The sequence below is a fragment of the Struthio camelus genome, chromosome 5 (genome assembly GCF_040807025.1).
Source record: "Struthio camelus isolate bStrCam1 chromosome 5, bStrCam1.hap1, whole genome shotgun sequence".
Classification (NCBI taxonomy): domain Eukaryota; kingdom Metazoa; phylum Chordata; class Aves; order Struthioniformes; family Struthionidae; genus Struthio; species Struthio camelus.
Genome location: NC_090946.1, coordinates 69,192,809 through 69,215,992, shown reverse-complemented (window position 1 = coordinate 69,215,992; position 23,184 = coordinate 69,192,809). Strand labels below are relative to the sequence as shown.

The window sequence follows — 23,184 nt, the reverse complement described above, 5'->3', positions numbered from 1 at the left end:
TTACAGTCTTATGGTTTCCTTGATGTGAAGTTACATGGTGCTTTTTAGCCCAGGTCCCAGGGGATGCAGGTTCTCATGACACGGAGAGCTGTCACTTTGGCTCTAGAAGTACGTCTACACTGCATAATAAGTGCAGTGCACAGTTACCTCATGGTAGCAAAAGAATAGCCTTTTAGCATATTCTGGGTTAAGTCTGATCAAATTAAATGCAGAGAAACAGGATGCCTTAGCTTAGTAGAGCTGTGCGCTAACCTGATAACGCTGTCTGTGGCTGTGACTCATCTCACCTGCGTGTCCCTCCGTGACACTGCCATGGGTTAAATGACACATGTTGACTAATGGCACTACCGGCTGTCTCTACAGTAAAGAAACCAGGGCTGAGCTGACTCAACAGCCCTCATGCAACGCACCGGCAACACACGGGAGAGCTGCTCTTAAGGCTGTGTTTCCTTTGTGGCTGTAGATTGGGGTAAACTGTGGTACATTTCAAGAATACAACTACTGTTTTTGTTGTCAGCTGAGATGGAGGAGGCCCTTCAGAAGGAAAATAGGCCCATTCTCACAAGCAAGAGAAAGGAAGAGAAAACAATGCTTCTCTTTGGGACAGGTAAAATTTTTAATTTTAGTCCAGAGCCTTAGGGAAGTGCCTTTGATATAGACATGCTGTATTTTGCAAATGCTTCCCCTTCCCCTGAATTATTATGCAAGGTGACATCCCATCTTATACTTTTCCAGCTTTCAAAGTTTGTTTAAAGAGTTTTGTGCAGATATGAAAGCCTATATACTATTTTTTCCTACATGAATGAAAAAACGATGACAAACAAATTAGAGGAGATCTAAAGAGGCAAAGAAACTTGCAAGTGCAAGATGAGCCAGGAATGCTCTGTGTTTCAATGGCACCAAATGCTGCTGGTGCTTCACTCCCAGGTCATTCTGATTCACGGATAATTTAAATTCCTCTCACAGTGCTTTTCAATAAACAGCTAACTCTGATCTATAATATAGTCAGTTCTAACAAGCCAGATTTCAAAAGGTTTATCCATCTAGCTAAAATGAACCTCAGTCATCTTTGTGCACAAAACACCCACATAGGCTATTTGTCTTGGACTTGAGTGTTTGGCAAAAAGCCTGACTTAAGCCTTGAGCATGAGAGCTAAGTGAAGAATGCTGCCATTCACTGGGGGGGGGAAGGTGGGGGGGTGAGGGGTGGTTTGATGTCCAGGGCTGACCCCACCCACTCTACTTAGCTCTGAGCTTCTTGGCAAAGGCAGAGAAACCACAAGACAAGTTTTATCATCTGGTAAACCTGTTGCTTGAAAAAAAGTGACTTCAGCAAAATACTTCAATTATAGTACATTTTAATTAAGCGTATACCACATAATCACAGCTCAATTTTTTAAAAAATGCAGAGTTTAAAAAAAAAGGACTATTCCCTGTAGGGATTTAGGAGAGACCTCTGGTAGGTAGCACTGTTCTGTCCTCCATACGTGTGGGATACCTGGTGGTTTAGGCTGTTGGAAAATACAGCAACACAGGTCATAAATGAGTTTGGTAGGCAGCTGCAGACAGGTAGGTACAAACACCTCACTGCGCCCCTCTGCCACTGTGGAATAAAACAGAAAGGACCTGGAGGTTTTGTGAAAGAGGAGCTGGATGGCAAAACAGGCAGCTTGCAACTGCAGAACCTGTTCCAAATTCAGGACAATACTGACATGTGGATGTAACGGAGAAAACTTATAAAGCAGAAATATCTAGCCTGGTGGGTTGTACCTGCCTCAGACGGTTATCTGATGAGTCTGACTTTTTCTTATATTTTTGGCAAGACTTACTTAGCTTGTCTTGCCAATAAATTCTCATCTAATTGAATTGACAAGCATGGACATTTTCAAATTAAAGCTTCCAATCTGCCCCAAATTTAACTGGCTGTTTTTTACTGTAGTGTAGTGTCTGCCATCTGAGTTTATATATTGAGTCATTTACAGTCACTGAGGAAGAAAGTTGATAAGATACCTTATCACTGGCAGAAAGCAGACCCACGACTTTTTAGGTCATTCTCTGTGGTACTGTGCTGGCTTTAAGCCCTTTATGCTTGGTATGACATAAATGGCACCTTATCTTGTTATTCCTGTCTCTGATTCCTCCCTGGACTTTGGGCAATGAGTTTGTGGCTGCTGGTTCTCCAGATCCCTTGCAGTGTATCATGTGCTGACTGTGAAGCACCAAGAGCATGTGTTTAAAGAGATCAGCCTTACAAGTCTAAGAAGTCCTACTAGCTGCTGGTCAGCCTTAATGCTCATTAAATTTCGTGACAGTGAAGGCTTCTTTGTGCCTCCACAGTTGGCAAGATGAAGATATAAATGGGTAATTTTAATTGGGTAAGCGTTAGGTATCGTGAAGTCTCTTGAGTACCTCTGTCCCTTCCTCCCTTTTTTCCCTTTTCCCTTTGTTGTCGAGACATTTGTAAAAAGCCTAGTATTCAATAAATTTATATTATGCATAAAATTATAAATTTACCTTTTGTGCTTCTATTTTTGTATTTTTGAAGTATTTGCTTTCAAAATCTCTGCCTGTGCGCATATTATTTATTATGACCTCTTTTGGAGGGATTATACTCTATTATGCCAGTGCACAGAAAGAAACAAGCATTACTTGTTACGAAAGGCACATCCAAACTGATGTTCGTGTTCAGATCTGTAGGACACACAGTCATCAGCACAGCATTACAAGGAGTACTGATGTGCAAGGAAGCTGTATCTGCCTATTTTGAGTGTTTGCACACGTGTGTGAGAGCGTGTTTTGCCAGAAAGTATGCCTACCCTGTGCATTAATACTTTGCAAGTATACTTGCCATATATGCAGTTTAAGAACAGTTTGCCAAGTTCTACTCAACAGCTTCATGATTTTTAAATGACAAATATTTGCTTGGAGGCTGAAAACTTCTATGCCAAGTTTCAGTCCAAATTGCCCACTTCAATATCTGAGTTAAGGAGCCATGAAAAATGAAATAGATACTGGAAAGTAAAGGGAATAAAAAAGCTTTTGCAGTTTTGCCAGGTGAGTACTTAAATAGCTGAATCTAAGCTTGCTACAGTAATTTACAATACAATTACCTGCTACAATCTGTATATTGAATGATGCCATTTAGGAAAGGGTTTTATCTGATTGCAAGGAGCACTTAAAAAAGACACTTCTACACATCACACAGTTCAGAGTCCTGACTGTCAGGATTTGATCCAAAGACCACTGAAATCGACAGAAAGAGTCCTGTTAACTTTAAGACCTACTGCACTGGACCCTAAATGACAATATAAAATAGATTTTTTTTTTTTTTTTACATGTAATGTAGACTCACCTTTTAAGTTTTGTAGGTTAAATTCTATCCGGATTATCATGAGCTAAGAGCTAAGGATCTTTGATGTGCCATAAGCTATATAACATTAAACCCCTTCACAACATTAATTCCCCACTGAAAATTCACCTATCCTTTAGTAGTTACAATAAGCTGAGTGAGGAATAGTTGCAGTCTAGTGTCCTCTGGATTTTTTTGCCTGAGTACATACATGGTACAAAAAATCACTTAGATTGTCTCAGTCACACCTGTGCCTGGCTCAAGTGACCATGTAATTGCTTCACTGTAAACCTACTCTTTTACTCCATCCTGTTCTTATCAGAGTTGTTCTTTTCTTTTCTTTTTTATAGCAAAACTATAGAATAAGCCTCACTTGCTTATACCACGGCACCACAATTATCCCCTCACACTGCAGAAGGCACTGCCAATCACCCTTATTGGTAGCAATGTTCAGAAGTTAGGTTGGGAGTGCTTAGAAAGTAGGGACTTCATCGTCCTCTGCCCGCCATAGCACCTGCAGTGAGTTGATCATACTTGATTACAATATATGAAATCCCAGCCTGCAATACAGCAGTTATATTACAAAGCTTGTATGTAATCAGAGGAAAAATCTGAGTGTCTTGCTGTGTCACAGTAGGGTGGGAAAGTAGAACAGAAAATACGGGCAGTCTGGAGATAAAGAGTGAGGCTCAGAGGTTAAGCTAAGCTGGGGATGTGTCTTTTTCCATATCTGCCCCCCAAAAAATTCCTGGACAGGACAGCAGCCTGGAACTGTGCTGTATTTTCCTCTTTTGCCCAAGAATGAGGGAGTCCAAGGTAAGGCCTGGTGTGGCAGCAACATACCAAGAGTCTGCCAGCAAAGGAAACACAAGATCATGATCAGAACTGTTGCAGAAGAACAAAATTTCTATAACACAGCTATGGGCTCTGGTGGATACTTTGGTGCCTGCACAAAAACTGGCAGAAATCTTCTGCCTGCAGGAGTAGGTCTTGAATCATTTTAAAGCAACAGGGAAAACATGCTTGCACAATGAAATGACAGAAATTCTTGTCACTGTTCCTTTTTCTGGTTTATCCTCTCTTCTTGCAACCCTCCATCTTAGCACCAGTTAGCAATGGGAAGGGAGCATTAGGTTTACAGCACACCCACAGCTTGGCTGTGAACCACATGTCCCAGATGATGAATTAACGGCTAAAGCCAGGCATACCCTATGGTATTTGTGCATGATTACTGAATGCCAGTGCTATATAACATTTTTCTTATTGGGCTATCTGATGTTGGAAATTACCAAAAATCTGGGTCCTCCAAAAGTTCAGTTGGAGTTTCCTCAAATACATTCCCAGAGACAGAGCATGTGTTAATTCAGCTTCAGGCCTCAGGCCGCTTGCTGTCCACCTGCATCTCCTGACATTTTATCTCCAGTCTTCAGCTCCTGCTTATAGTATCTTTCTTACACCTTAGCCTGGCAGCTGCTCAGCTCAGATAAAATGAATCTTTCTGTTGTGGAAGTTATGGCACAATTCCTTATTCATTTTTTCATTGTTTTCTTCCAAATGTGCACCAGGCTCCTTAAATGTATGGATTCTGCACAAAAACTCGGACTTCGGTGGAAATCAGTGATTTTCCACTGCAAGAACAGAACCCTCCCAAATGACCACGGTGTGACATAGTGCTCATGATCAATTCCAGCTGAATTGGCTTAGCAGAGTTATGTACTAATTTTTGTCTTTAGTAGTTTTTTCTTCCTAAATTTTCCGAAATTTAGGAAGCAGTACTAAATGTAGCCACGTACTTAGTCAGATTAAATACAACTAGATACGATTTTAAGGCAGATTAATAAAAATATCAAGGTTACAGGTGAATGCAGACATATTTACAATATTCTTAAGTTCAGTTTGGCATTATTTAGTGATTATTCCTTGACTATATAACAAAATGAACAGAGTCGTACAGAATCTATTCCACTAAGGTGCGGAGTGATTCCTACATTGCTCTGGGAAATGATGCTTATAGGAGTTGAAGCTGCTAAACATCCCCCAAGAAGGGCTCCTCGTTTCCAGCATCTGTCCCACACAACCCTGCAGCTTGGTGAAGGGCATCTGAATAACAAAGCGGAGGAATGCACATAAAGCTGGGATGCTCCTCTGTTCCCGTATCACCTGATCCCATCCCGTTAAGGGCAAACAGCAGAAGCTTTGAGGTCTTCCTACACCAGGAGCTGCTGGCTGACACAGAGAGAGCTCAGGTTCGGTTAATAAAGTTTGCTCTGAACGTGCACTTTCTGAGATCCTTACATAAATATCATATATCTACTTCATCTTGTCAAAAGCTTTGTCAGTGTCGGACTGCACAAGCGAGTGCCAAAATATGTAACCAGTTTTACAAATGAATGAGGTTAACAGGTATCTCCCTGCAGAGCAACAATTTCGCTTTTATAAACCCCACCTGAACTGGGTGAGTGCTGCGTGGACATACTGTTTTCAGCCTGCAGCCAACATTTAAGCAATAATCCAAGGTGACAGTTTTATGACAGATCTGAGTAACTCATGAAACAATTGAAAGGATCCTTTTCCCCTTAAGTGAGACCCACATACAGGCAATTTACAGATGCTGAGCTGAGGAAGGACTCTTCTCAAAGAGCAATGTGATATCATAAAGAAATGACCAAGCCTTCCAAGCATTAAAGAGATTTAAATCAGAATGCCATTTCCAGGTTAACACTTCTGATCTCTAAAGTATCAGGATAAAAAATGTGTTAATGACAATTGACAAAAGTTACCCTTCCTGGGCAGTTTAGCTAATGGCATCTTAACTCACATAGCTAATGTCTCTCTGCATTGCAATCTGCAGTCTTATGCATAGCTTAGTTAAGGGGATACATATGTTGTTACTATTTTGAGGTCAAGCCCTCCTACTACTAAATTCAAAAGCAATTTTTAAAGCAATGATATGGCTGAGATACAAGCCCATAAACAGAAGAATTCCCAGTTAAATCTACAACTAGCCCCTCTGCTCAGCTCCGTTGTGTCTAAACATTTCAGCCCACAGGGACCTATAAAAGAACCTTGCCACAGTAGATGATATTACACAATCCATGTGGTCATTTGTAAATGCTGTAGTGCATATAATACACAAAGGAATTCACTAAGGTTTTTATATTAGTATCTCGTCTGTTTTGGTTTTCCCAGTTGCACAGTAATGGATCTCCATAGATTGGATTTTTATTAGATTAATATGCTGTCCTTTTAAGGAGGTAGTGTTCTCTAGGGACTCTGGGGCAAAACACTTTATAGAAGATAATCTAGCCCAAGCATCTTCTGGGATCAGACTGGAAGAGAAGGACAAAGTCCTCATTTAATTCTGCATCCATAGGATATTGTAGCTAAATACTTGTCAGCTAAATCAAGGATTCCCAGTCGCAGCAATGATTTCACTTGTGGACTTCTAGCTAGAATTATTAAACAAAACAAAGCATAATAGTGCATGGTGTTTGCAGCAATTTATCTGCAAAGTCATGAATATAGCTGATTATGAGTATTTACTTAAGCTTTTCCCTATGGAAAATTATTTTTGGCTAAATGGAAATTAGTGTTTTCCTGGAAAAAGAATTTATTTTTTTATTTTGAGTATCTTAAATCTCCAACCAACATTTGAAGCATTTTAGTAGTTTTTTTTTTTTTGACAAAACGTACATTTTTTTCAATAGTGGTAAAGAACCTACAATAAGTACGAGCACGAGTTAACTAGTATTATTGTAGAATAGCTCACAGTAAAGCTAGTGCCCTGTGGCATGACCACAGGAGCATTTAAGGCACAGAAACATTGCTCAGGGGACCTTCCTGTCCATCATGGCAAAACTAAGACAAGGTAACTTCATATAGGTATACACCATCAGAAGATTACTCCTGAATTTATTAGCTTGGTTTTTCAGATGGAGTCAAAGGTCTGTACACTTCTTATCTTTTCCTGGTAGCTTTTCTCTGTATGCCTACAGCTAAGGTTTAGCAGGTTGTAATATGGTGTTGCTTTTATAACTTCTTGTATTACCCTAATCACAAGTGTTTTAATTATATCATTGCAATGCCTGTGTTTAAGCATGTAACAAGTTATCTGGAACAAAAGCTTTGGAGCCATATGATGGCATTGCGCAGTACATAGCTTTCACAATTACTACACAGGTTTGTTGTACAGCGCTATTTTGCTCCCAACCTACTCTCCTGATTCACAAGTTGTGGAATAACAGCAAAGAGGCTTTGAGTACAGTGTGGTGAATAGACAGCCTGATAGACACATAAGGGTCCTGTGCTCCTCAAATATTTTCCAGCATGACGCGAGGTTTATCTTCGCATTAGCCTTATAAAGGTTTCAAGGCAGCTCACAGCATGGTCTGCGAGGAAAGCGAGCCTGCACGGAGAAGCGGGTGGCACAGGAACCACATGCACACGTGGGGCTGTGTCTGGGGATACCCCGCGCAGCTGTGTTTCAGGGATGCTCTTCCCTCAGGCCAGTGCTGCTTTGCACACCCTTCCCATCATTGGACAGATGCTGAGGTGCAATACCTGACAGTGCAATACCTGTAGACAGCTTTTTTTTTTTTGTGATTTATGCAACCCTTATGTCTATATAAGCAGGGTGGACAAGACTTTACCAGTAACTTACTGCTGTTATTGTTGGGACTCAGGAGTTTCTGTGCTTAAGTTTTTGTGTACCCTCTTAGATGGGTAAAAAGTTTCTTTCCTATAGTCACATAGACAAACTGGGTGAGTTACTGAACTTTTTCTTAACAGATTCTGTGGGGAGGGCTATACGAGAAACTGATGTCCCAGTTCACTTTTACCTTCAAATAACTGATCGCAAAATACACTGAACAAAACAATTAAACCAAAATCAAGGTGAATGAATATCTTTTTACATGAAATAAGACATTTCAGTTTGCCTATGTGCTTTTTAAGATTTTAAAATGTTATAGTAGATTTTTCAGTGCACTTTTGAAAGCTACATCTTCTAAAAATGTGATGAGCAATGAGCAATGTTAGAATGATAATAGACTTCTATTATTTTGTAGCCTTTTTCCCCTTTTTTTCTATCTCTTGCTAAAGTTAATGTAAATTTACTAAGTATCTTGTTTGATCTAAATCTGAAAAAAATGTCTTTATAAAATTTTTTGTCAATTAACAGCAAAGAACATTCACCATCTCCTGCAGCATCTCATGATTTAAGAGCTTTTAGGAAATACCTATCTTTTCAAACTGTTGTTCCTGTGAGTAAATCTCACAGAAGTGAGCAAGTGCTTGGAGAATGAAGTTCTAAGAGCAGAGCTGTTTGGAACAACAGTGTTGACAAATATTTTCCCTTCATGATGGCCACTAAACTAAACTTATACTATTTAATCATGAGCGTAAATTAATAGTGATTGATGGTGTTGCTGATTACAGGTGCAAAAGGCAAACAGTAAACAAGAATCAGATCCCTAGAAATATTTGTGAGAGCCTGGTGACTGCAATTGGTTCAAAGACATTGTCTACATTTTACAAGTTGAGCTGATTAGTGAAACTATATGCATGCAAATGCAGTTTCATTTCTTCATTAGTAGATATATTTAATCTAGTTCTTATCAAAGTTTCTTTGCAACTCTGACTATTCTGTAGGTGCAAAGATTTCTCTGAAGTATCAGCCCTGGACTGAGATTCTTTTGTCCTTGCAAAAGGAATTTTTTTCACAAAGTATCATATTTATTAAAAACACTCCACTAACTTGATTCTCAAATAAAGTGCTCTATCTTCTCTTTCTCATTTTAAATAAGAAAAAATATAGTTTCAATGGTGGTTGTAAATGTGGCAAATCCAATCCTGCAATGAATTCAAATCTGTAAATTTCATAAAGGCTACTTAGGGACAAGATAGTTTTAGATCTAAGAAACATGTAAAAAATGACTCATTGTTAATAGGGTGAGCTCTTTGCATTTGGATTAGGGTTAACTGACAGTATCCAGTCACCTTTTATTCTCACAGATTCCACTGGAGGAATGCATTGTGCTGGCCTGAAAAAGAGAGAATTAGGTGTTCCATTTATACTATTGATCTTAATAACCTCATCTCATAAATACCTACTTTATGACATCAATAAAAAGAGAATAGCAGCAACTCCTAACAATAGAAATTGTTACTTTGTAATTCAAGTATTTCATTGAGCATCTCAAAGAGGCTCCGTAGTGGTACAGTAGTGATATATTATTACCAGTTTTTAAATATGTGCACAGAGAGACCTTTTTTTTTAAAAAAAAAATAAGTGAAGACTCTAATTAATTGAGCACACTATAGCTTTCAGGTCCCACAGTTATCATAGTTCTTCTTTTTCATCTCTTATCCTCCCCCCGTTCTTCATCTCGTACATTAAAAGCAGCATATCCCTTTAAGGGCGTTAGTGGGTGTAAGACTAATTTTTGGCTGGGCTAAATCGAATAAGATGAAGCAGAGATCATTTTACACAACGGTCTTACCTCCCTGTAATCTTGCATTAGCATGCTGCAAATGGATATTATCTGCTCTTGGGGGCGGATCGAAAGATATTCCAGATATAGCTCTTCTCACATTCCACATACACCTTCTTCATGCAGCTCGGCAAGGCCAGGACTGTCTCCGTATTTCTCATCCACCAAACAGTTGCCACCAGGAGGAAGAGGATGTGGCACTACTGGTCTCCAATAAAAACTCTCTCAAGAACCCACATCCTTTTAGCATCCACATAAGGCAGAGGAAAAAAATAAATGATCCAAAATTATACGAACGAAGAGGAATCAGAGCCTTCCCTGCAACGAGTGTTTGAGGCTCATTATGAAGGTAGTTTCCAAATCACTGTGCCTGAAAAGGGACAAATTATGTAGCACATCTGGACAGAGTAGGAGGCTCAGATCAGCCCCAGATGTTTCATAGATTACGGTACAAATGGGACATTTCAGGCTACCTGAGAAATAAATGTGAAATACTTCCTATTCTCGTCCTTTTAAAAGATGCTTAGCTTATATTATACACTGATTTAGTTGCATTTTCCTGTATAACTTATCTGGTACAGTCAGATTTTTCCTGTTAAATCCCTGTGGTGCTTTCCTAGAAGAGCTGTTTATTTGTATCCTTGTGGACAGGCGATTGCTTATCTTTCTCATTGACCTTGTGGTCCATAGAGAGGGCCATCCATTTGAAGATGAACATCTAAAAGCCCAAGAGTGTCTTCATTACTATATTTTACTCATTAAAACTTGTCTTTTCTGGGATTACTTCATAGAGGCAGTGCAGCACCTATAAAATACTATCTTTTTTTTTCCTCCCTTTATTCTCTTGTCCAAAATGAAAGAACAATGGTATGGCGTGGAGGAGGAAAATATGCTAAATGATCAATTTTGAACTACTTTGTCCTGTTCAAGCTACTTCTCCCAGACCTGAAAGACTGTTGTTTTAACTGTCTTTGTTTGGAATTCATAAAAACATTTTATACTGGTAATTTTAAAGTTGTAGGCCCCTGGAATTGTGTCCTTGCTTCTCCAGATTCTACAACTTTATTTCACATCAGCAATTAGTTCAGCTGTTTTAGTCACTTGAAACAGCACTATGTTATCTTCTGTTTTTTGAAGTACCATTATTATTACAATTGGACTAAAAACATTCTGTTCATTTTTAACTCCTTACTGGCAACCTGCTTTAGTTTTTATTTCTCTGGCTTTTTGTCTGTACTGTGCGTGTTGTATGTGATAGCGTTGCCATACAACAAAATAACCCCTTTTTTTTCCTTCACCATTATCTTAAATATATTTTTAAAGGTATCCTGCTAGCTAGATATGTGTCTTGGAATTCCTTTAAAACATGTTTTTAACTTAAAACCCTTTTCTGGCACACAAACAGCTTTCCAATGGGAATTTCAATATAACATAGTAGCGAGTTTTTAAGTACTCAGTGCCTTCAATAAAGGTCAGATTTTTAATATTTAGAGTTCATAATGAAGTCTAGATTTTCTGAAGGGCTTGATTCCTGTTTATGCCCCCCAAATAAACTCAGCTTGTCAGAAGCTGAGTTTTTTGAAAATCTGTCCCTGGTTTTGGGTGCTACTTGCTTGCGAGCTGCCTCCTGAGCACTCTTAAAATTGGTATTGGATGGTTTTAATAGTCCAGAAGAGGTTTGTGAGCTTGATAGCTCTTTAGATCTGCAAATAAATACAAATGGAGATAATTTGTTTTTAACCTGCAGAATACTTAATGAACCAAATCATTTCCTTTCAAGCATGATAGCAGGACTAAAAGATATAATCATTTGATGTTTTACGGTCTCCAATTTTCCAGTTAAAAGTCTGTTACAGGCATAGTATTGAACAATAAACTATTTTCTGTTTTATGTTCCTGTAAAACACAGAAATCCAACAGTACACTCATACGGAGACACCCCTTTGGGATGAACATTGGCTAAAACAAATATTTCTATTTGCAAATATGTGGCATGATTGTTCCTTGAAGATATGATCCAGTGAGAAGTATTAAACAGAAATGTCATGGCAGTTGGATAAGCTTCTAGAAGTTGATTTAAACTGGGAGATGATAGTATGAAACAGAAAAGTTGATTACTCTTTTCTGCTTTTACATACAGGCACTGATTCAGCAAGACCTTTAACTAGGTGGCCAGCCTTAAGTATATGTGTAAGTCTGTTTTAAGTCAATGGACTTATTTCCACATTTTACAAATTAGACTATGTATAAATACTTCATTTTTGGGAAGTGAGTTTCATCACCTCGATTTTCAGAAAAATTTAACTCTCTGACCATAGGAGATGATTCATAAGATTAAAATTATCTGATTAGTTTCCCTATATGCTCAGTGGGGAAATCCTGATTCATCCAGAACGTGAGCCAAAAATTTGAGATGCCACGGGAGCCACAGAAGGCTAGCCAGTACGAAACACCAGGCAATGCAGTTTCTAATCTTCTACCTTTTTCTTAATTGGAGGTGGCTTCCTTTGAAGAAGATCATATAGATGTCTGTCTTTCCTTGCAATCCAAAGCATGGAATACTTTTCTGGGAATAAGCACCCAACAGACATGTTTTTAAGACAGTGATTTCAATGGACCGCTTAAACCATGAGGTGCCTAAAAGTCATCATCTTTTCCAGATATGTTTTGAATGAATGTGCCTGAGCTTTGTGTAGGACTCACTCCTGTACCTCAGGATTTCGTGGGCATCAAATGGATGGAAGTCGATTAGAGATTTTGACGGAGTAAAGGCTGCTTTCTACCTCACCTCTGATTTGTGATGCAGTATACGGAGGCTTCAAGTGGTGGAAGAATTTTCAGGTGGAAAAGTATTTATGCATTTGCTTTCAGGTACCTACTGGCTTAGGAGGATGGGTTTCCAAGCTGATGGATTTAAATTCCAAAGATGTACTGTTTTAGGAGTCAAAGACCTGGCTATCATCATTTTTCTTATAAATTATTCTGAAAATACATAAGAGCTGTACCTTTGATTTCCAGAAAGGAATAATTGGTATGCTCTCCATCTTAGCAAAAATAACATCTAATAATTCATTGGTTTAAACTTCAGTCCATTGTTAACTTTGGAGCAATCTGTAACTCAGTGGTCAAGAACAAGGTATAACATGAGTAAGATGTGTGTAGCAATATCAGAAGTTACTTCTGTTTGATTCAACTGTAAAGATGAGGAGGCATAAATTATGATAATGAAAAACAAATATTTCTTTTAAATAGATTCAATTGGTCTTAAATAACTACTTAAGACATTGATCAAACTGAAATGATATTTCTAAGCAATGGTTTCCTATAACCAGAGGCAGACCAGTAATGTTATTTTCTAACTCTAACAGAAACTCTATTTCTTTGTAATAACTAATTTTCTTATTGATGTTATAATGTCACTAAAAACAGAGAAAAAGAACTTAAGCATCCCACAGCATCCAGCATCTCAAAGATTTATATTTATATACATATATTTTAGGAAAAGGGGAAAGCCCTTTCTCTGACATGTGAAGCTCTTTTTGTTGTTGTTTTTAATCAATACACGTTTGTCTGCCTGTCTACTCTTCCATGTATCTGTTACTTATGCAGTGCTAAAACTTCTCCTAACATACGAATGTTCTCTACATGAAATTAATGTTAGATAAAATTTGTAATAAGCATCTTAAAGACTGGCCCTTCTGCCTTTTTGGAAAAAAGATTTCATGAGCAAGACCTTTTAGTTTTTCTTTTTTGGATCTAGGTATCATATGATTTCTGTATGGTGGATTTCTCAGCAGATTTTATTTCTGAATAAGATAAATAGATATTTTTAAAGTAGCTCAGATGAAACCCTAATAGTGTGATAATAGCGCACCTTGGATTGCAGCATGCCCCCTGAAAACATTTCAGTTTATTCCTTCCTATAATAAATAAGTTGTTTTGCAAATAAAGATGGACTTGGCTTCCATGAAAGGTAAGACAGTCAGTATATGACTGTAGTATTAGTGCCTTCTGCATCACAGGGCAGTTTCTGAGGAAGAAGAGCAATGCGACCACTGGTACTCTCTTGCCAGGTGGGCAGGAGCGGTGTGGTGCAGAGCTGGCATTAATGGAAAAAATGTGCTAGATTTTATGAATAAGTGTGAAGCAAGCTGTTTCCACCACTGGAAGAAGGAGGAGAAAGAAAATAACTGTAAATCTTTTAAAAATATTAATTAATTTTAGTGTATAATTTAGTAAGACAGGCCATACATTGATGAACTCATTGCTGGTGTGGAAGAGTGTGAACCGACAGTCCTTCCTTCACAACGGTAGAGGAATGCTCTTTCAAAACACTGTTCTCCTGCTGTGCTGACCACCTTTGACAGGATGTGGAGTGATTTCAGCATTGACGAAGACATTCAGCATCTGACAGAAAGCATTCAGCACTTCACAGATTGGTATCCCTGGTTAAACAAAGATTTCTGTTCCATGCAGTAATATTGAAATGCCATTCTTTCAGACTGACATCTGATCAATGTGCATATTGCCAAAGTGAACATGAGGATGTGATTCTTGAAAGCCTCCAGAATCAGTGCAGCTCAGTTGCAAATTGTGCAGTTAAAATCCCTTTCCAGAAGTCACTTACATGTGAAAGTTTCCCACATTTGTGATCTTATATGGGATTTTCAGTAGTACCTAAGGGAACTAACATCTCACATTTCAGTGACATTCACTGAGAATGAAGCACCTGCTCCCTTCAGACACTTTTTAATGTTTCTTTTTAGGAAAGATCCAAAACCTACCAGAAGCCACGGTATGATCCTGACTGACCTCCACAGGCTTTGGATCAGGCCCTTATTCCACACCTGAGTACTATTTCCTGTTTTTAAGACTGCTCATTATTATATTAGATTTCCAGCTGGAAGCAATTATCACTGCAATGTCAAATCTTTCAAGAGACACTAACAAGGTTCCTAGCAGGGAGAGATATTTAACAAAAATTGTTTAAAAAGGTATGTTCATGGTATTGGGCCCAAATCCTGGCTGTTATAAATCAGTGTAGTTTCATTCCATTCAGCACAACTGTTATGATTACAACACCGAGGATCTGGCTCTCAGGATTTTTTTCCTCTTCAGATCAGACTTATTCACCTAAGTTGAAAGCAAACAGGGATTTTCTCCTTTAAATAGAAACCTCATAGATCTCATCAATCTAAACTCAGCAAGGGAGAGAAGGGGCTGAAGGGATGCCCTACTGAAAACCTCTTGTATTTGGCAAAATGTTTCTAGCAAGAAAACAGAGAAATCCCCTCAGTTCTCCTCCATCACCTCTGCCTCTAATCACAGTGGAAAATATCCTGGAGAAAGCAAAGACATTCCTCAGCTCATACAAGGTAGTTTTGTTTCCCTGCTGGCTGTATTTCTGCAGAAATTAAAATTGTGCCCCTTACTTGCCCATCCTGAAAAAAAGGCTGCTTTGATGTGCAATTGGATCCTATTCTGTCTGGGATCCTGATGCCCTTGTTGAAAGGGGATAAAACCTCTGGGGAGTGTGGCAGAAGAAACTGGTCCAGAAGCAGAGTGAACACATCTATTCTCCCTTGCTGCTGCTTTTTCCAGCAATAGCAGGGTCATTCGCTACTCAAATGCCTGATTACTCTCAGTATAACAAAAGGTTTAGTTTCCTTGGGAGTCCAAATAGCCAAGTATGTAGCTGCATGTGCGGTTCTTACTCATAAATGCAAATGCTAACCTATAAATCTTTCCTTTTACAGTGCTGTAATAACATTCTATCTATTTAGCCTAGTACAATACCATCACAATAGCTTTTTCATTGTGCTGCATTCATATTAGACTAATATAATGAGATGCTACCACAATACCATGAAATAAAACGATGCTCTTGACGTATTTCCAAAACATTTGAACACTGTTTCCAAATCGACCTTGTGAATAAATTAAATAATAGCTTGCAAAAACGTCCTCTAGCATTTTCAGAACGTATGCAAATGCAAGCCCGAATGTTTACATGTTTCTTACAGTGTCTGGGATTATACAGTGTATTTGTGCACACGAGTGTTGTCTCTGGGTGTATTTGTCATTTGTGCTCAGTGGCTTGCACAGAATTCTAGCATGATTTGCCCTTCAAGTTGTCCAATTCTTCCTCCTCTCCCTGATGACCTGCATATTAAACTTCTCTTCTGTAAGACTTCAGATTTCAGTGGTCCTTTCCATTTGTCATATGCATTATAGTCACTCAGAAATCTTTCAGTACTGTTTGTTCTGTGCCTACCCTAACGTTGTTCTCCTCTGAGCTATTCAATATCTTTTGACTGCAGATTTCTGAAAGACGTCTTTTCTTCAAAAGACATACATATATACACACACATACATACATATATATACGTATTTGTAAATATACTTATAGCTCTCATATCAGAGAGGTGGTTCAGAGTAGTAGGAAGGGACTGAAAATTTGAATGAAGGCCGAGGAACTTGTTTTCACAGAAGATTTTTTATTTTTTTAATGTCTAAATCAGAATTGAAAGAAAGATCAAAGTTTTGTTTGCCTGAGAGTCATTATTTGCAGGTCCTTGGTAGCTAATCTCTCCTTATTGGCAGACCCTTAAGTGTTTTCCCCTGGTGGTATGCCCCTCTCTCCTTTAGAAATTTCACAGCCATGGTACGCTGTATAGTGAATATGAATTTGCTTTTTACCATCCTCTTTCCCATATCTGTAGATCTCATTTATGGATCCTGAGGGATCCACAGATCACAGATTGAAAGGCACTGTGTATATCTGTGGTTCACAAAGTCCAAGGGATCATTATGATGATATTGTCTGTTGTCCTACATAATACAGACTGAAACATTTTATCCAGCCATCCCTGCTTCAAACCCACAACTTTTGGCTGATCTGTACCATATATTTTAGAAAGATCTATTTATTACAATAACTCCTGTTTCAAAAATGAAGTCCCCTAAGTGGAAGGATCTTGTAGGAAGCCTCAAAAGACTTCTTCTATACACTAGCATGTATCTTCTCAATACCCCCATTGAGGGTGCTAATCCAAACCCCAATGATTTATCTTTACTGACTTTAATAGGCCTCACAAAACTAGTTTAAAGTAATGGACTGTGAATTTCAACCACTGTGTTCTTCTCTTACACAGTAAAAATCCACTGCAGACAGAGAACCGGTTGTCTTTCCCCAAGACACAGTAGCATCATTTCTGTGAGTTGATGTTGGCTGGCAATAACAGGTGGGTTGCTTCTAAATGCTCCTCTTGATAGATGCTATTTCACTTGACCTTTCTGAAGAGGAAATGGTGCATATGTTTATGAGAAACACTCTGACACTGTTTCATCGGAGGACGTGCATTGTTTGTACAATGACAATGGGAAATTTTCCACTAAGTACTTTGCCAAAAAAGTAATTATTATGTTGACTATTTGTCTTGTTTGCCTGTTTTTCCAACACCGTGGAAATTTTCATCTTCCTGGTGGTCACATCCATAGCAGAAACTGGAAAAATGTGATATCCTTTTAGACAACTTGCTGCTTGAAACATGTAATAATGCACAACCAAGGTAGCATTTGCAGCACATGCACTTAAGGCTGTAAGAAAGTGGGCAAAAGCAATCATAAAATTAAAGCAACTTTTTTTTTTAATTCCTAAGTTTCTACATACATCTATTTTACCCCGACGAAATCAGCTGGTAAATGTCTGTTCTTTCTTCCCTCCTCCCAGAGGTGCAACTGAGATCTATTAGTATGATCGTAGAGCTGAAATCAGGAAATGTAAGGTCTGTTCTTCAGTCTATTGATGATTTGTGTTGTGACCTTGAGTAAATCACTGCTCTGCTCTTCCTTAACTGTAAAAGAAGGATGCTTAGAGTTTATAGAGTGCCTTAAGATCAGTGGCACAAAGGCACTATATAAGCACTTACTGTTATTGTTTCTAATAAGATGAAGGATAATCCATGTGATTTGGTTCACCTGTAATATTCGGAAAAGTGAACTGCAAGTAAAAGCATTTCTAGTTGCAAGCCACTTTGTTTACAGTGAATGTAGCTGTCCAACTGGACAGCTGCTTAAAATGAGCTGATTGCGGTGGCTAGCATTTGAATGTCGTCCTTCAGTCCAGTGACAACAATTGGTTTGTTCGGACACCTGCTGTCTTTTTCTTCTCCTCCCTGTTGTTTATGTTTGGGATCCATACAATCCGAAGACAAGTCTCTGTTTTTCCTCTGTTTAGCGATTTGTCATGCACCGATGCATTAATTACAGAAACAATGGACAGTAAGATTAGATTGATTGTATTGTGGAGGGAAATGCAGGGTGGAGAATACTCAGGCTGTTTCTGCAGCAACAGTAGATGGGAGACTACAGAGCCGATCCAGCGGCAAGACAGAGACGTAGCGCAGGGGAGAGGAATACATGGCCTCAGTCCTGCTACTTGTTTCTTGCAGGAGGACCACTGTGACCAAACAAAACCCCGCTGGTATCAGTGGGGCTTGGCTTATCTGCAGTGGGCTACCCACACATATGCCGACAGGAGAGAAAAGAGCTGAGGGGCAGCCAGCAGGGAACAGAGGCGATCATGTACGTTACATGAGTTGGCTGTGCTAAAGGTGGCCGCGATGTGGGTAAGTATTCTGCTCAGTTATTGCTCCCTGCTTTGTGACTGGGAGGATTTCTTCCCTGAAAAAGGAGAGTCCTAATGCAAGAGCTAGGATCCTCTTAACCGTCTCCTAATCAGCCAGTAAATAGACTCTTGAATACATGCTTGTACATCTAAATAAGAGGAGAGCAGCAACTAGCCCCTTACATGCCAGAGCCCTCTGTCCCCTTCACCAAAACCTTCCTTCTTTCTCCCACTAAAATCTCTGCCAGAATTTTCCCTCAGACAGGGACAATACTCTTTATTCATAAAACCGGCCAGGCCTCTGATTTCTGCTTACCCTGCAGACCCTGTTCTGAGATTAATGTAGAGCGTAAGATTCCTTTCAAAGAGCTGGCTTCCCATTTGAAGAAATTATGCCCCCTTATCATTGATCCAGACCAGATTGGTTTTATTAAAAACAGAAGTTCCTCCCACGGCATGTGGCGATTATTTAGCACTATGCATTTTTCCTGTAAATACCATGAAGAGCTGTTAGCCCTTAGTCTGCACATGAAAAATGCTGAAGATCATGAAAAAAACAATAAAAAGACTGTTTTTAATGTAATATCTTGAAGTTCTTCAAGTTTGAGAGGATTTTTATAAAATGGTGAAAAGAAAACCTATCTGATCTCCCTTCCTCCCTCATGTATACTAACATTTATTTGCATTACAGTAGCATATGGCAGTCCCAACTGACTTCAGCACCCCAGTGAGCTAGTCACTGCATGCATATAGTAAGAGACAGTCCCGGGCTCAAAGAATGTAAGAGAAAATCATTGCTTGCTGAAGTTAATGGCAAAACTCCCATAAACCAGTGGGGTGAGGATTCAAACTTACAGCTGAATTAGTCAAGACAGACAAAGAGTGGACGAGAGAAACAGACCTGCAGAGATCTGAATCTGAGACCTGCACTCTATCATCTATATCAAAACATAACTGTAATGGAAAAGCAACCACTCCTCAGCAGAAGAACAACCTTTCAAGTATGCTGTCTCTGGCAGGGGCAGTAATGAAAGCTTAGGCAAGTTCAGTAAAAAAGCAGCTATGAAGAGATCTTTCCTTGGTATAGCTTTTCAGTTTCTGTAGCTAGAGATTTGATGAGTTTTGAAAGCCTCCAGTTCATCCAGATCGTGATCTTTAAAGCATAGCCTCTCTGCATGAGCCTAAGCCCTCTCTGGACCCCTAATACACCTCTGGCCCGGGCACATCCTGTGGCAGTGCCTTCCATAAGGGAATTTAGGCACCTCCGCTGAGAAGATGAGCTTAAATGTGCTCAAGGTCACGCGGGCATCGATGAACTAGGCTGGGAACTGAACTTCCTGCATTGTAGGCATAATCCTTTTCCTTAACCACAAAGGCATCCTTTCTTTCATCTCCGTTTCCAAAGCAATACTGGCAAATAAGAACCGGCTCCGTTACATCCTTTTAATGGTAGATCCTTCTAACTGTATTAAAAGATGTAATGCTTTCAATACCACGGCATGTTTCACAGCAACAGTTGTTTACAGGTGGGGATGCATGCATAGGAATTAACTGTCTTGTTCCTGACAGTTCAATAATATTATTTTTAAAGTATTTGCCTCAGTTATAGCTGACAACAGCATATCTCAGCTAAAAAAAAAAAAAAAAATGTTTCCTTTTCAATCCTTCCAAATGTTTCATGAGTTAATTTTGTGAAATACTGTCTCATTGTGGAACAGACTATCGGAGTGCAACGTTTTCTTTTCTCCTGCACACACTCCTGCTTTTATGCTATTCCATGCCACTACTACTGTTATTTGATTACAGCAGCATGTGTAGGCTCCATTGTGCTAGAAACTGTGCAAACAAATAGGAAGAAGTGGGTGTGGGTAAGCATGGGCAGCCAAGTGTGAAGCAACAGATTCAAGTAGTAGGTCGATGACAGAGCGAGTAGTTCCAGTATCTCTGATTTATAATCCAATATTTTGCCAATGAGATCCTATTTAGCCTTGTGTTGATCTCTTCTGCTTTTCTTAATCCTTCATTCAGTGGACTGAAGGAAAAAGCAGCACTCTTTTTGAGATGGAGACACTACTCAGTCTGGTTAGCTTTGTTATCCAATGTGATCCAGCTGGGTTAAATTCATCTCAGAGAATTTCTTATTCCCATTCCCCCTAAGCACAAAGCCTATTTCATAAACTGAGATCAGGCTTCACTAAGGACTGAAGCTGCCTCTTTGAAGCCCAGGGAGAAAAGGTTAGATATCAGGCTTGATATTTTGGTTTCTTCTGCCTTCCATAAAATTATTTCCATTAAATATTTATATATACACACAATTTCAGACCATTCGATCAGAAAAGAAAGATGGGCTACCCTTCCTCATGGCTCAGCTTTTCTGTATGAATATTCTTAAAATCTGTTTTCCCACCTATCTAGCACCCCTATTTCCTTTAAACTATCCAGTCCCCTTTTTATTTGTATTATTAAAGATGTCTTCTTCCCTCTTTCATGCAGCAAGCCAGGGCCAAGGCAAGCCTTTTCCACTGCAGGCTGTTATGCACAGAGGTGGCATTGTTTTACCATACCACATATTAAAAAAAAAAAAAATTATTTCACGCGCTAGTTGGAAACAGATCTTCTATATATTTATGGCAGAGATGGGCTAATGTCATATAGAGCATTTGGTACTATGCTTTTTATATGACTGAGTTTGCTGATATTTCCATTGAATGACCTCTCCTATTTAGCCCTTTGACACTTAATAATCTCACTGCCTGAAATAATGTCAGAAGATTCTGTTAACGGTAGAGCAGTCCCACACTGTAAGTTTGAGATAGCTCATTTGCTCACCACAACCGTTCCATCCAGACATTGCCCATTATGTATAATCATTTGGGAGTAAAGCAGGCTCACTGCAATATTTGGGATAGCGTAATGGGAAGTGGGATGCATATGGAGATAGTGTTAAAATGCTTATGTACTTTAACTGAATATGGGAGATTAGCTAGCATCAGAGAAAATATATAACCAGTAACTTGCACTTGGCTTCCATTTATTACTTACACAGAGAGGAAAGCTGTAGTTTAAAGCTTAGTTCTGTACTCATTAATATCAGATCTGTGCACAACTGGATCTTCTTCTGCACAAAATGTGATCTGGCTCAGGTATGGTATTTATGTCAAATTAACCAGAGCACGCAGTATAGTGCTCATCATGGCCCATTGATGGCTGCAGAAGAACAAATAATACCTGATCCAGCATAAAATTACCCGATTTAAATATATCAGACAAGCATGAATTGGCCAGATGTGTTTGTACTAGTTCTGCATTTGTCTTCAAGTGCAGGGGCATTTTTGATCTATTAAGTATGCCCCGAAAACTGGTTTTGCCATCTTCCCAACCTCGGTCTTACATAGAAATAGACTTTACCAGTTTGTAACATTTGTGTAGAAGTGGAGCTTCAGAAACATATATATGCTGCCTTGTAATTAAACACAAAACCAAAATAATCTTAGCAGAGTAAAATAAAAGGTAAATCTTTTCAACTTAGGCAATTTCAAATTCCTCCTATATTTACCTACCAGATGCTAGCTGAAAAAAAGAATAGTAAGAGAAAGTCACATCTACAATACTCACATTGGAAGAATAAGTTGTTCCATTGCTTATGGATGGACAAATGCAGTCTGGCTTCCAATGTATGGGAAGATAAAAAACTTTTGTCCCCTAAACTTCCCCTTACTCAGCACAGTTTTGCAGGTTCTTCCTCTGTCTTTTATTTTATCCCCCATGAGTAAAAGGCAGCACAAGCTGTGGCAACACACATGTTGATTGACTAGTTGGCCATTGACAAACGAAGTGGATAACGATCAACTTCTGTTTCTTTTTTCTTCAGTGGAGGCATCAGGTTTGGTCTCCTCTATGCCCAACATACTCATAAAAGTGTGTAATTTAAGCATTTTTATGATTTCGCATGTAGCTGAAATTGGTCAGTGAAGTTATTCAGGGGGAAAGTTATTCAAGGGTGGGGAAAGCCAGCCAGCTCACATAACGACATCAATCTTATTTCTTCAAGGAAATGAAAATAAAAAAATCAGAAAGATGCTACAGTTACCAGCATAATAACCTAGGTTATGAGCAGGATGAGTTCAAATAACAGCCTCTGTGACCCTGGGAAAGAGTCATAATTGGGTTTGGCAATGTATCGTTCAGTGTCATTAGGCCTAATTTTAGGTGCCAAATGTCAAGGGTCAAATTCACAAATCTGCACTATACGATTTATGAAAAGACTTAGGTGCCTTAGGAATGGAGTTCACGATCACTTACACACTAAGGGATCTAACTGGGAATGTAACTGAGATATTTAATTTAGAAATGGAGCCACTCTAGCCTTCCTGTATGGCCAGGAGAAAGACGAGTACAGGTCTACAGGCCAATCTGTCTTGTGGATTACCCAAGATCAAACTTCCCTATGAAGACAGCCAACTTTCTCTCTCAACTGTGTGGGAAAACTAGAATGACTTTGCTTCTGACATTCAACTAACTGCTTAAAATAAAATGGGTTGCATCCAGCCCTGAATGGAATAACAGAAAATAGCCAATAGAACACACCCAAAAAAGACTAAAGGTGGCAGCAGCTCATCTGAAATTCCACCTATGTATGTCCTACATTTTGCTGCCTGCCTTGCAGATCCCACTTCCGTGAGGCTAGGATGCATGGAGCAGTGCTATTTCCTGCC

At 39.1% G+C, this 23,184-nt stretch overlaps 1 long non-coding RNA gene across 2 annotated transcripts in view; it reads left to right on the top strand.

Annotated features, from left to right (window-relative positions):
- Positions 1 to 434: 434 nt before the first annotated feature.
- The window catches only part of LOC104144442 (uncharacterized), a 60,502-nt gene continuing 37,752 nt past the window's right edge, over positions 435 to 23,184 (top strand). The window contains exons 1-3 of one of the 2 annotated variants that reach the window (XR_011141648.1): positions 435 to 607; positions 16,995 to 17,084; positions 18,294 to 18,470. This is a non-coding gene — a long non-coding RNA (uncharacterized lncRNA). Of the gene's footprint in view, positions 608 to 16,994; positions 17,085 to 18,216; positions 18,471 to 23,184 lie in introns of those variants that run through there. The other variant, XR_694131.2, reaches the window with a different exon arrangement.